This window comes from Piliocolobus tephrosceles, chromosome 1 (genome assembly GCF_002776525.5).
Source record: "Piliocolobus tephrosceles isolate RC106 chromosome 1, ASM277652v3, whole genome shotgun sequence".
NCBI classification, from domain to species: Eukaryota; Metazoa; Chordata; class Mammalia; order Primates; family Cercopithecidae; genus Piliocolobus; species Piliocolobus tephrosceles.
The window spans coordinates 129,799,140-129,812,129 of NC_045434.1; the positions used below are offsets into that span (position 1 = coordinate 129,799,140).

General features: G+C 44.1%; 1 protein-coding gene across 2 annotated transcripts in view; it reads left to right on the plus strand.

Moving 5' to 3' along the window:
* Positions 1 to 2,689: 2,689 nt before the first annotated feature.
* TGFBR3 (transforming growth factor beta receptor 3) overlaps positions 2,690 to 12,990 on the plus strand; it is a 207,410-nt gene continuing 197,109 nt past the window's right edge. For both annotated transcript variants that reach the window (XM_023231020.2, XM_023231021.2), the window contains exon 1: positions 2,690 to 3,086. The gene's annotated coding sequence lies outside the window, so the exon portion shown is untranslated. The remainder of the gene's footprint in view (positions 3,087 to 12,990) is intronic.

Genomic DNA, 12,990 nt, shown 5'->3' on the forward strand with positions numbered 1-12,990 from the left:
GAATCGCTTGAACCCGGGAGGCAGAGGTTGCAGTGAGCTGAGACTGCGCCACTGCACTCCAGCCTGGGCAGCAGGCTCTTTTTTGAGACTGTCTCAAAACAACTAACAAACAAACAAAAAAGAATTTAGTACCCAGGCTGGCTCAGATGTTGATGGCTACTGTTGTGAATCTGGCTCTACGAGGAACAGTTGCTTCATCACTCTTAAAAAACAAGACACTCCTAAATTATCTACCATACCATTTTATTTAGAAAGCCTCAACATGATTGATACATTTAATTTAATTTTTTTGAGACAGAGTGTTGCTCTTGTCCAGGCTGTAGCGCAATGGCACCATCTCAGCTCACTGCAACCTCTGCCTCCTGGGTTCAAGCAATTCTTTTGCCTCAGCCTCCCAAGTAGCTGGGATTACAGGTGTCCGCCACCATGCCCGGCTAATTTTTGTATTTTAGTTGAGATGGGGTTTCACCATGTTGGTCAGGCTGGTCTGGAGCTCCTGACCTCAAGTGATCCACCTACCTCAGCTTCCCAAATTGCTGAGATTATAGGCATGAGCCACCTCGCCTGGCCAATACTTTTAAATGTGGGATTAAATATTCACATCTAGTTCAAGTGTTCACATCTGTACTTGAAACTAAAACTTGATAACAAGGCATAAATACTGTATTAGTCTGTTTTCATGCTGCTGATAAAGACATACCCGAGACTGGGCAATTTACGAAAGAAAGAGGTTTATTGGACTTACAGTTCCACATGGCTGGGGAGGCCTCACAATCATGGCAGAAAGTAAGGAGGAGCAAGTCACATATTACATGGATGGCAGCAGGCAAAGGGAGAGCTGGTACACGGAGACTCCTGTTTTTAAAGCCATCAGATCTCGTGAGACTTATTCACTATCATGAGAACAGCACAGGAAAAACTCATCCCCATGATTCAATTACCTCCCACTGGGTTCCTCCTGGGACACATGGGGATTGTGGGACTTAATTCAAGATGAGATTTGGGTGGGGACACAGCCAAACCATATCAAATACTGTTTAATTTGAGTCTAGGAGAAATCTTAAGGCCTTAAACTTAGAGAGACTTTATAAAAGCAGAGGCTAGCTCCATCTGGACTGTTTATTCCTTCAGAATATTATGCCTACTTGTATTCCCAATGCCTGACTCAGGGCTCTCTCCCACAGTCAGTGCTCAATGAATACTGGTAAGGAAAAAAATGGTTCATTGAGGAGATTTTTGCAGTAATTCAGGTGACTGATAACATTTGACCTTTGTGAATGAATCTCCAATTCTGCAATTGGGTGGATTCTCTACCTATAGGTAAAACAGGAAGAGGATGACAAATATTTCCTGTTCTCTCAATAACTTTCCAAATAACATGTCATAAGAAGCCTCCTCATTCTACTCTCCAACATATTAAAAGCCTAGGACTGAGCCAGGTGCAGCGGCTAACGCCTCTAATTCCAGCACTTTGGGAGGCCAAGGCAGGGCAATCTCTTGAGTTCAGGAGTTTGAGACCAGCCTGGGCAACAAAGTGAGAACCCCCGCCCCCCCTCCGCCCTGCCAACCCCCTCCATCTCTACAAAAAATACAAAAAATTAGCTGGATGTGGTGGCATTTGTCAGTAATCCCAGCTACTCAGCAGGCTGAGGTGGGAGAATCGCTTGAGCCTGGGAGGCAGAGGTTGCAGTGAGCTGAGATTGAGATTGTGCCACTGCACTCCAGCCTGGGCAATACCGTCTCAAAAAAATTAATTAATTAATTAAAAAAAAAAGCCATAGGTCCATAGCCCTTTAGAACTGGAAGAACTAGGCCAAGCCCATCATTTGAACTGAGCCTTGACAAGTATTAGCCGTTAGCCATTTGTGGAAAGTCGCACAGTACTCAAGACTGGAAGTCTGGTCTTTGAAACCTGTCAGTCCATGGCCATTTAACCTGCCTGTTTGTAAAACAATGTCCTGTTACTTAAGTATACTCATTAATAGGAAAAACTGGGCGTAAGCAAGAGTATCAAAGTGGTGTTCTGATGCCTGCATTCAGCTTCTGAAGCGTGTACTTCACAGGCACAGGTGCGTAGGACGTTGCCCCGCCGAGACTATAGTTCGTATCCCGCCTACCACCGGGTAACGCCGGTAATGCTGACCTAGCTCCATTATTCGTATTAATTTATTTAGCTAGCGGGGGAACGACTAGGTAATGCAGTCTTAGCTGCTAGAGAGGAAGAGGCAAGACTCCGCCGGCGCCCAGCATCAGAGCGTGACAACAAGCAGGACCAGAGGTTGGGAAAAAACACAGGGACAGAATGAATGTGTGCATGGGGGAGCTGTGCTGGGGAGAGGGCAAGAGGCTGTGCTCAGATTATCTGAGGTTTCATAACTTTTATATAAAGACCAAGGAACCAAATGAAAACCCAACTCTTGCAGGGAGTCCTGGAAAGTTCGAAGGACCGCGTTTGAGGGAGCGAGTCCCCGCAGCTCGCGTCCGCGTGTCCCCCGCGGTTCCCCTAGGACAGGGGCCGCCCCAACCCGGGCGCGCTGAGCCCGGCCGCGCCCCTAGTCCCTTCTCTCTCTGCCTTCTCGGCCCGAAGGGAAACACAGGCTCGAGCAGCACTCGGGGCTCATCCATCAGCCGCGGAGGCAAAGGGGGAGGAGAAAGGAGGCGGGAGGAGGAGTTTCTGGGCGGCCGAGAGCCCCCGGTGGGGCCGGCGGAGGAGCGCCCTTCCCCCCGCGCGCTGATTGCTGTGGCGTCCTGCCCGTCCCCGCCCGCGTGTGTGCTAGGGAGGGCGAGTGCGCCGGGTCGGCCTGATGGGGGTAATCGAGGGTTTCGGGGACGCCGAGCGGCACTTTCCTCTTCCCAGTGAGTGAAGGAGGCCAGTCGGCGGCTCTCGCGCCCCGGCCACTTTCCCTGCGCGATTCCCGGAGCTCCCTGCAGGAGGTGAGAGTCCTCAGCTGGTCCGGATGGCGTAGTTGTGCCGCGGCGCAGCAGCTGCCAGAGCTCGCCGCCGCCGAGCGCTGGGCGGGGAAACTTTCCGCCGCTTGCCTCCAACTTGCCGCGGGTGGATCTCCGCTGGACACACCGCCTCCGAGGTACGTGCCGGCCCAGCCCCGCGGCGCTGCAGCCCGCCCGGGCTGTGGGCTCTGCAGGCTGCGCGGTGCCCGTCCGCGCGGCGCGGGCTGCCAGTGCCTACTTCCCGGCCAGGGTCGCTCCAGCAGCTGGGACCTCCGCGCTTGGGAGGGCGGCGCTGGTGGGGGAGTGTTTACGCTCCGGGGAGCGGGCACCGGTGGCCAGCGGTGCGTGGGGAGCGGCCGCACGGGCAGGCAGTGCCCCAGACGATGCGCAGTGCTGGGGAGGAATTCTCCACGCCCGCCCTCACTCTTCCTCTCCGCGGGTCCTTCTGACCCCTGCGGGGCGCGGCAGTCACTTCCCTCCGGACGCGTGACAGCGTCGGTGGGAATGGTTTGTTGTGGGTTCGCAGTCAATTGCCGTGGCCCAGGCTGTGGTTCCCGGACTAGTGCACGGACGCGGTTTGCGTTCGCCGCGGACCGCGCCCTCAGGGTGCCTTGCGGGCTGCGCCGCAAGCTGCAGCTCGGCCCCCTCACGCAGAGAACGCGCCCCGGTTTATTTTGAAGGCTCTCTTCTGTATTCATTTGGTTAGGACAAACTTGGAAATCTTGGACTGTCGCTAGAAGAATCTGCTTGCAGACTTGATCTTATTAGGGCATTTGCCCAGCTTTGCAGAATCGCATAGTGTCAGGAGCGGACGTGTCAAGCTTGAATTACCTTGGCAAAGTAGAACTTAGTGGATTTGGTGTCCTCACAAAAAGCTGGAAGAAGAAAACCGTTCAATTTCCCTAGCTGTGAAGTGGGGATAGTAGTAGTACTTGCCCCGTAAAGTTGCTGTGAGCATCGAATGATTTAATGTGTGTAAGGTGCTACAACAGTGTCTGACACAGAGTAAGCGCCGCACGGAGGTTAGCGCTGCTTGCCGTTAGCCCTACGGTGACAGGATAGGAGCGGCGAGGGCAGGGGGTAGTAGGAGTGACAGGCTGTGCTGGGGAACCGGGCGTATTCTGAGTTTTACGTCCTTCCAAAGAAGTGAGCGGTTTGGGAGAAGTCTCCACAGGTAGTAAAAACACGTCAAGACCATTTCTTCTTCCTGAATGGTACTCAGACTGCAAACAGTTATTTCAGTGTGAACTCAGTTGTTTCTTTTGGATGATAATAACAGCTAACTTTTACTAAGCCCATACTGTGTGCACTTAATCCTCACAGCATCTCTGGGAAAAGCACTATTAATAACTTTATTTTACAGATAAGACACTAGAGGTTAAGTTACTTGTCCAATATCATACACAATTTTCTGTTAGTTCTGACTCCAAAACTAGCTTCCTCCCTCAGCGGAGAGTGGCAAGTGCAGGCCGATTTGTGTGTACATAGATTTGTGTGCATAGGCCATGCATCTTCTCCCATCTTTCAGCTTTCTATTTGAGCTGAACGCATATTTCTTGAAACACACATAAGGTATCTGCGATGAATTTAGGTGATTTTACATACTTATGAGGGTGCCGAATTAAAGTTCCTCTAACACTGGCCCCAAATAATTATAAATAGAACTCTGACTTATATTCATTAACATGGATTTTTTTTGTGTGTGTGTGTGTGACAGAGTCTCGCTGTGTCCCCAGGCTGCAGTGCAGTGGTGCGATCTCGGCTTACTGCAACCTCTACCTCCCGGGTTCAAGAGATTTTTCTGGCTCTGCCTCTCGAGTAGCTGGGACTGCAGGCGCGCACTACCACGCCGGCTAACTTGTATTTTTAGTAGAGATGGTGTCTCACCATGTTGGCCAGGATGGTCTCGATCTCTTGACCTCGTGATCCACCCACCTCGGCCTCCCAAAGTGCTGGGATTACAAGCGTCAACCACCACGCCTGGCCAACATGGATTTTTATTCTTAATTTCTTTTATTAATTCTCCAGACATTGTTGATCACCATTACTTGGCTTCCTTAGGAAACAGCTTGGGGTTGGCACAGGAGGCAGGGAAATAATTCTTACCCCCTTAAGGGCTATTAACATGAAATTGATTTCATGCCATTGTGTCAGTTAAAGGATGTTGCTCTATTTCTTGCTGTTCTTTGCTTTTGGCTTTATTTCTGCATTGTTTAGTGTTTCAAGGCTTGAGCATTTTTTTTTTTTTTGGCCCTTCGGTTTGTCATTTGTCAACTTTAATTTTTCCTGTTTTGATGGAATCTGACCGTTACATGGCAGCTTTGCCTAACAACTGTTGATTCAGCTCATGTTTTTAAATATAAAAATCACCAACATACTTTTGAACCCCAGCACTTCAAAGGCAACCCCTGGGGAGTTCATTGTTATTTTGAATATTAGTCAATAGGGGGAGCATAACACACTGTTGATATCTATAAGGCGCATAAACCCGTTTTTAGAGTATTAAACATATATTTTGAAAGGGGAGGGCAAAATATCTAGCAAAATAACCAAGTTGCTTTTGGAGTTTATAATGGAGGACTAGATTTAATTTGAACTGATTAAGAATGACCTTGAGGACAGGGTATGTGTGTTGAATATATATCAAGAACTCCATGGTGGCTGGACAGATAATAAACACACATACAGTTTTTTTTCAATTTGTTTCCGTAAGTGGTGCTTAGGCCAGGCACAGTGGCTCACACCTGTAATTCCAACACTTTGGGAGGCTGAGGTAGGAGGATCACTTGAGCCAAGGAGTTCGAGACCAGCCTGGGCAATATAGTGAGACCCCATCTCTTTAAAAAGTGAAGTTTGAATGTAAACTAATTTTGTGTAGTTTGAATAATATTTCAACTTATCTAGGAGAACCGGAAATCCAGAGGAATTTGTTGTGAATATTTTGTAATGATCCTCATTTGTCTTTTGTAGAAAACTGAATATGATGAATTTGTTCTCAGGGAGGTTGGTGTGTTCACAATCCTGTCATCATCTTTCATTAACATCTTCTAAGTGCAAGACAATAGGGGATCAGTAATCCTAAATAACAGCAGTTCTATTGCTGTGCATTCCTCAGAGGCTTATGTTAATATTCAAGTATAGTAATAGTTCAGATGTATCATATTTGATACTAGTATAGGTGTGATGTGTCTATGAATATTCATACCTGTCAATATAAACAATAAGAATAAATATGCTTGGAAAATCAAACTTGACTTTTAAAAAAAGTTTTTGGCTGAGTGCGGTGACTCATGCCTGTACTCCCAGCATGTTGGGAGGCCGAGGCAGGTGGATCACTTGAGGTCAGGAGTTTGAGACCAGCCTGGCCAACATGGCGAAACCCAGTCTCTACAGAAAATACAAAATTTGCCGAGTGTGGTGGTGCACACCTGTAATCCCAGCTACTCCAGAGGCTGAGGTGGGAGGATCCCTTGAGCCCAGGAGGTGGAGGTTTCAGTGAGCTGAGATCATGCCACTGTATTCCAGCCTGGGAGACAGCGAGGCTCTGTCTCAAAAAAAGAAAAAAGGTTTTAAATTTTTGTCTGTAGTTTTGTAGGCCAGTTTCCTTTCTTGTTTCTTGCGTATTATATAGGTTTTTTTTTTTTTTTTGAGACAGAGTCTCACTCTGTCACCCACGCTGGAGTGCAATGGAGCAATCTTGGCTCACTGCAACCTCTGCCTCCTGGATTCACGCCATTCTCCTGCCTCAGCCTCTCGAGTAGCTGGGACTACAGGCACCCGCCACCACGCCCAGCTCATTTTTTGTATTTTTAGTAGAGATGGGGTTTCACCGTGTTAGCCAGGATGGTCTTGATTTCCTGACCTCATGATCCACCCGCCCCAGCCTTCCAAAGTGCTGGGATTATAGGTGTGAGCCACTGTGCCAGGCCCCGTATTATGTAGTGTTGATTTACCTTTATTACATTTACCACGTTAGGGTCCCATGGATCCTAGTTTAAAATAACTTTCAAAATTAGTCTAGTCCCTTCTTTTTAAATCTTAGCATTGCACTTACACTACAGAGTAGCATTTATTTAGGATCTCTCATTTAGTCTTCTATGCTTTGCTCTAGTTTACTCAAGTAATTCAACAAACACTTATAACCTCCTACTCCCTACTAGGCTTATGGTTCCTGGTCTTGGAGCTTGGCAAATTAATTGTCCTTATTCAGTGCTCTGACAGCAGGGGGCCAAAATGCCTTCAGGTTGCTTAGGGGTTTCTTACAGAAAGCCTTTCGTTTACTTGAAGGAAAGTGTTGATCCATTCTTTTTTTTTTCCATTCTTTTTAAGACTCAGAGGAATTAATTTTTCTCTCTTGCATGCAAACTTGGTTGTGACTTGTAAAAGTCAGGTGAGTGCTTGTTTTTCTGAAGGCAGAATCGGAGCCTAAGAGCCCAGGGAACTCAACTGTCCTTCGAGTTTTAAGAAGGTGATCACTGTTGACTTCTTTAGTATATAAGTGATGACCAGTTTCCTGGGTTCAAAAATCTGTGAAAGGACCTGACTTTACATTTTAAGTTTAACAGACAGAGCAGTTAGAGCTTAGACAGTGGCTGTGTAAGTAGTAAACTTTGCTGTAATATTTTGCCTGGATGATTCTGCTCTGTGGTCATTTTAATTACCCCTGTTCTTGATAATTCATTTTGAAATGTATTTTTTGTGGTGCTTTCATTGCTGTTGGTTGAAAATTGTAATTGTCAGATTTATTTTTTATTTTTATTTATTACTTATTCATATAAAAATATATAAATATATGTAAAATCTTACATATATAAAATCTAATATATAATCTAAAAATATGTATAATATATTTTTAATATATATATTTTGAGACAGAGTCTCACTATGTTGCCCAGGCTGGTCTCGAGCTCCTGGGCTCAAGTAATCCTCCTGCCTCATCTTCTCAAATTGTTGGGATTACAGGCATGAGCCACTGCTCCTGGCTATCAGATTTATTAGCTACTAAAGGACAGTCTTCTTTTTCAGTCTTAACAGTTATTTAAAAGTGATTTTATTGCTATAGAGCAATAAAGTCTACTGAAGCATTTTTCTTATATTTTTAAACTTATTTAAAAACAATTGTAAATTGTAAAAATGTTAACTTTTTTGAAATTTGCATAACTTGAGTTAGGTAAATGTTTTTAGGGACCTTTAGTGTAAAAGCAATCTTGTATTGCCACTAGGAATATAAACAATTTGGAATTTAATAGTGAATCTAGGTTATATGAAAAGCTAACCTTTAACACATAACAGTGAGCCTTCAGCAGATTGAGTGAGGGCATTTCTGTAGGAAGAAAATTAAGTGTACCAAGAGCCATAGCAGTAATTTCTGTGGTTCTACATCTTCAGAGTAACACTTGGAATGATAGCATTGTTTCTTTGCAGCATTTCATAAAACACAAGCTGTTGCTAATTTGTTCAGTTTCTAGTCAAGCTGAAATAAATCAACACAGCTTGGAAGGGCTTTACAAGAAGGATCTGGGTTCATTTCCTGGGCTCTGTCCATTTCTAGATTTCTTATTTTATATCTTTTGAAATAGTACATTTGTTTTTTAACTGACATTGAGCTTTATTTTCTCTGCTTGCAAAGTCCTTTCTTAAGAATCAGCACAAATTTCCAAGCATTCTTCCTCCCCTGTTGAATAATGATTTTGATGTCTTGCTCTCTCAACCAGAATGTGTTTTTGAAACAACATTAATATAAATTCTGCGTGAGGCTACTCTCATTTGGAACTTATTCTTCATTTTTTATTCTTCAGTTTTTCAGGCCAAAGATGAAGTCTTAATAGGCTGACAACTGCTTATGAGGGATAGAGACCATATTTAAAACAGAAGGTCTGGAACAAGAGCCCAGAACCATGCCTTCAGGCCATCCTAATGTGCCCTGCTGAAGATAATTTTTTTGGTGTGGAGGAGGGCAGGACAGGGAGCTTAATGTCTGGTTTTTGTGCTGGTGTTTCTGTTATGTTGAAATCTTCTTCCAGCCTGGGAAGAGGATTTAGTTATATGTAGAGCCTGGCAAAGTTGATTTTTAGACTTAGATTTTAATGGTTTTTTTTTTTTTTTTTTGACAGAGTCTTGCTCTGTTGCTTAGGCTGGAGCGCAGTGGTGTGATCTTGGCTCACTGCAAGCTCTGCCTCTTGTGTTTAAGCGATTATTGTGCCTCAGCCTCCCAAGTAACTGGGATTACAGGCGGGGGCCACCCCTCTGGCTAATTTTTGTATTTTTAATAGAGACAGGGTTTTGCCATGTTGTCCAGGCTGGTCTCAAACTTCTGGCCTCAAGTGATCTGCCCTGCCTCAACCTCCCAAAGTGCAGAGTTTACAGGTGTGAGCCACCACGCCCACAAGCCGACTTTAATGTTAAACTGTTGCCAAGATAATAATTTAGAATTAAGTCTGAAATGTTAGCTCTATCTTTACTTTAAAAAATGGTTATAAAGAAGCGTATACTCTCTGGACATTGGACTCCTAGTGAAAGGGGCCTTTGGAGTTGGGTGCTATTTGCAGGAGGACGAAACACCTGCTTTTCTGTCCTTCCAGGCACATAATTCATTTCTCTGGTATATGCCGAAGGTCAGGTTTTTTGTGTAAAATTGCTGATGGATCATTTGTAAAAACACATTTAAGTTGATTAGTCCTTGAAAAATGATCTTTAGAAAACAATCTTTACAGATACTAGTCCTTGAGCTTTCCTGTGGATCAGATTGCCTTGGGCGAAGGTCTGTAGTTTCACAGGCATGACTCACTACCTTTTATAGGTGAGAACATCACATGGGACAGGTGGAGGGTCTAGTAGAACTCTGGATTTCTTTTTAAATTTGTATCATACTATTTTGCTAATGGAAACTTGATGAATACTTAAATCCATCTGGCAAGTGAAAAGGGTCCCTTTTGGGAGTATTCGTTTTGTTAGCATTTTTAGTGATTTATTGTTTTGACAGTGTGATATTGGTCCTTGGATGCAAAAATACTCTGGAGACTATTTGGAAATTTCATTTTATAATTAACTAACTGTGTGATAATTCCTGGAGCATAATGTGGCTTTTTTTTTTTTTCCTTTTCATTCTTGGAAGGTTATTTGAGGTGAAAAACTTAGATTCTAATCATAAAGCCTTGCGTTCATGTGGTACCCTGAGTCCTTTTGTAAGATACTCACTGTGTTGCTGTGAGTTATCTCTTTTATGGTTTTTTCTTTAAAACAAAACTCTTCTGACTCCCCATAAAGAATAAGTATCTCATTTTGTTATATTAGATTTTGTGCAGTTGGCTGGCAAATTAAATTTAACTTTGAGGGAAAGCACCGTTGACTCATTACATACATTTTGCATCATTGCAGTATAAGGTCTTCCCTATGTGTGTGGGAGAAGTTTCTGATCTAAATGGGCATGTTTCCTATTGCTGGTCTATCTTTTTGCCAAAGCCTTTCTGAATAGACATTCCTATTCATTTTCTTATTTTCGAGACTTTAGAGAGATTGTTACTTGTTATGTATTCGTGATAAATCATCTGAATCCTGAAAAAAATACTTAAGCCAACAACCCATTTTGTAAAGACACTTGTCTTTGAGCTTTTAAGCTGTCATACTCATTATTTGTTACAATAGCTGTACAGCCATTGGATGTATCGTGTTTTTGACACAGGAGCTAGGGGAAGGATGACCTACTAGTTGCATTTCACATTTTTCCATATTTATATCTTTTTTCAATTTGTGGCATCTTTATTTCATTGTTAGAGTGGTGGTTCTCTAAGATGTTCCAGGTTTTAATTTCATTCACTGTGTGGGCTAAATAAGGAGCTTTCCTGTAGAACCAATTCTACTAAATTCCTGAAAATGTCAATTAAAAATTAGCCAGGCATGGTGGTGTGTGCTTGTAGCTTCTCAGAAGGCTGAGGCAGGAGGATTGCTTGAACCAGGAGGTCGAGGCTGCAGTGAGTCATGATCATACCACTGCACTCCAGCCTGGGTGACACAGTGAGACCTTGTCCCTGTCCCCACCAAAAAAAAAGAAAATATGAAGAAAAAAGAAAATGCTTCCAAAAGGTATCCCATCTAGATACCATGCTGGTGAGGGCTTTTGGTCATGTTTAAATGGGAGATAGCTGGACACAGAGCAGGATTTCAATGGGTAGGGAGGCTAGGAAAAGGAGGGGAGTGTCTAATTTGTTGGGAGAAAGTCCACTTTTGCATAATAATAGGGGATTTAAGTGTTTTCTTTGGAGTTAATATATATTTCAAGTAGGTAGATAGGTAAGATGTTTGCAAGAGAAATTTGCAGGTTGAGGTTCTGTAGTTGGCAACTCTTGTAACCCTGAAGATCCTGTTCTCTAAAGCCAGGAAAAAGTAGTCTGTTTCCAATTATGTATCACAAAAAATAGTGAAATTAAGCCAAGAAAAATGATCATTTGGGAGTTGGATTGGTTTTTTTTGCAGAGGGTAAAGGAGAAAGGACTGTAGACACACATTTTAAAGAATCTGCTAGTTTTTCTGTTGGCTTTCAGATTTTTATCAAATGCTCTGTATTGGAAATTAAGAATAATTTTAGGATTAAAGGCTTTTTCCTCCTTCGGCTTCTTTTCGTTTCTCAGAGAGCAAACAGAAGAACATTTAGGCAGTTTTTGCTGACATGAAGGTGTTTGGGTCCAGTGTTCCGGGACCCAGCTTGTGTTTTTGGTAAAGCCTTTTCCTGCCTAAATGGTCCCAGGTTATGGGCTCACAGCATCATACCTGGTAGTGGTGCTATGGTTTTTGTTATGTGAATTTTTTTTACCATGCTTTGAACTGAAACGTAGTCCCTGCTGCCCAGCATTATTCTGCTGGAGGAAAAAATTAGGGATATTAGTGTGGGAAAGGTATGGAGGTGCGAAGCCTAGCATTTGGATGATGTGTGGGTGAATATATTGTCCTCAGCACTTGTCAGAAGCCAACTAGCCTTTCCGGATGCCTACTGCTAGTTTCAGGATTAGTGGTCCTGTGAGACCTAGGTGTTAACTAAGAAATCTCCTTTGCACTGCCAGAAGATCACCCCTGGCACGTCTTAGTTCCTGTTTCTCATACCTTACACCTCCACAGAGTGTTGAATAAGACTTTCCTGATGTTACATAATCTTTGATAACTCTTGTCCCTGAGGCTTGTCACTGAGGCTAATGTGTTTTAGCTCTTGGTGCTTTTCTTCTCACCTCCCGTTTACTCTCCTGCCTGCTGCTGGCTCCCACGCCCACCACACCCCCATGAGGTGCTAGAAGAGGTGCGAAGTGCGGAGTGAAGTGCGGAGTGCAAAGTTGCATTTGCTGCTTTACTTTCCTTTTTCCCCCATTTTTTTTTCTTGATTTCCCTGAAATGAGTTCTCCTGGTTTTCCTCTTATGTTCCAGATATCTCTTCAGTCTTCCATTTCGTTCCTTTTCTTTCTTTCTTTTTTTTTTGAGATGGAGTCTCACTCTGTTGCCCAGGCTGGAGTGCATTGGCATGACCTTGGCTCACTGCAATCTCTGCCTCATGGGTTCAAGCAATTCTCCTGCCTCAGCTGCATACTCCCACCCGCCGAGTAGCTGGGATTACAGGCGTGCACCACCACGCCCAGCTACTTTTTGTATTTTTAGTAGAGACAAGGTTTCGCCATGTTGGCCAGGCTGGTCTTGAACTCCTGACCTCAGGTGCTCTACCTGCCTCAGCCTCCCAAAATGCTGGGATTACAGACGTGAGCCACAGTGCCCGGCCCAGTCTTCCTTTTGAATGCTTGATCCCTATGGGTTGACATTTTCCAAGGTTCTATTTTCCTTTCCTCCCCTCCCCTTCCCTTTCTTCCTCTTTTCTTTTTCTTGTCTTCTCAGTCTACATCAAGTTGCTCATATTTCTCTGCTTCAATATCAACAGCTCCCAGGTTTTCACACCCATATTTCCAACAGCCTCTCAGACAGTGCCATCTGGTTTTTCTGTAGGTTTTTCTATTACAGTCCAAAATCCACCATATTACTTCTCTGTGGTCCATAGTCTCTACAATG